Below are 1,205 nucleotides of genomic sequence, written 5' to 3' on the forward strand. Positions count from 1 at the left end.
TGGTTTTGAACCAAATGAAGCTGTATTTACTTAAAAAGACAGGCCATCATGTGAAATATGGAGTTTGTGGACAGATTTATATTGTATTCATAGTGGCCCTAATACATGCAGATTCTTTCAAGTTCCACTAAGTTCTCAGAAGACTGCTTTGGCTTTTGAATCTGGGCATTGCAAAGTTTGATAAAGAATGGCCCTGTTGTATATGCATAAAGGCAAGAGACAGAGATTGAACAGAATTTGTGAAGGTATTTGCCCCAGATCATGAACGACCCCTTGGTGCACCCTGGCCCCTGGTGGCAATGCTGGATGGCTAAGATTGCCTGTAGAGATGTTGATCCTGAAGGACCTGGCCACTGTGGCCTTCTGTTTTGCTGAATCCATTCAGGAAATCCATAAGAAGGTTTTTTTTGTTTTTTTTTTTTGAGTTGGAGTCTCACTCTGTTGCCCAGACTGGAGTGCAGCGGCCGCTCCCGGCCACCGCAGCCTTGCCTGCTGGGCGCCGGCGATCCTTCCGCCTCAGCCTTCCAAGGAGCTGGAACTACAGGCGCACACTACCACACCCTGCTAATTTTTGATTTATTGTAGAGATGAGGTCTTGCCAAGTTGCCCAGGCGGGTCTTGAACCCACAGGCTCAGGCAATCCACTCACCTCAGCCTCCCAAAAGGTGTGGGATTACAGGCTGAGCCACTGAGCCCGGCTGGCCCCATCTCTTTAAAATTAAAAAAACTTCCTAGAAGGGAAAGGTTTTCTTAAGATCCTTTCTTAAGCAAACAAGACGAGAAAATTGAAGCTCAGGTTGCAAAAACAGTTGGTTCCCACAACCGTCAGATGATAGAAATTAAGGAAATCCAAGCTCAGTTTAAATACTGTCATTGCAGATGATGGCAGGGTGGGTGGCTGGAACCACACCCAATGTGCAATCAGGATGGTCCCCAAGAAAGTGATGAGGGTATTGGGGGGAGTTGTCCTCTCTTGTATTATCTGACCCCAGCAGACCCCAGGGGCCATTTCTGAAAATTGTTGAGACCAGACCCTTGATTTGAAATATCATAAGCGTTTTGATCACAAGTACATCTCAGTTTTAAGATCTGTGATGAGGCTGGGCTCAGTGACTCAGCCTGTCATCCCAGCACTTTGGGATGCCAAGGTGAGTGGATTGCCTGATCCCATGAGTTCAAGACCAGCCTGGGCAACTTGGCAAGAG

General features: G+C 47.1%; 1 pseudogene; it reads left to right on the forward strand.

Moving 5' to 3' along the window:
- The first annotated feature begins 187 nt into the window (after positions 1 to 187).
- LOC103253670 overlaps positions 188 to 1,205 on the forward strand; it is a 2,309-nt pseudogene continuing 1,291 nt past the window's right edge.

Source organism: Carlito syrichta, unplaced genomic scaffold, assembly GCF_000164805.1.
Source record: "Carlito syrichta isolate Samal-C Ts95f unplaced genomic scaffold, Tarsius_syrichta-2.0.1 Scaffold245254, whole genome shotgun sequence".
Lineage (NCBI taxonomy): Eukaryota > Metazoa > Chordata > Mammalia > Primates > Tarsiidae > Carlito > Carlito syrichta.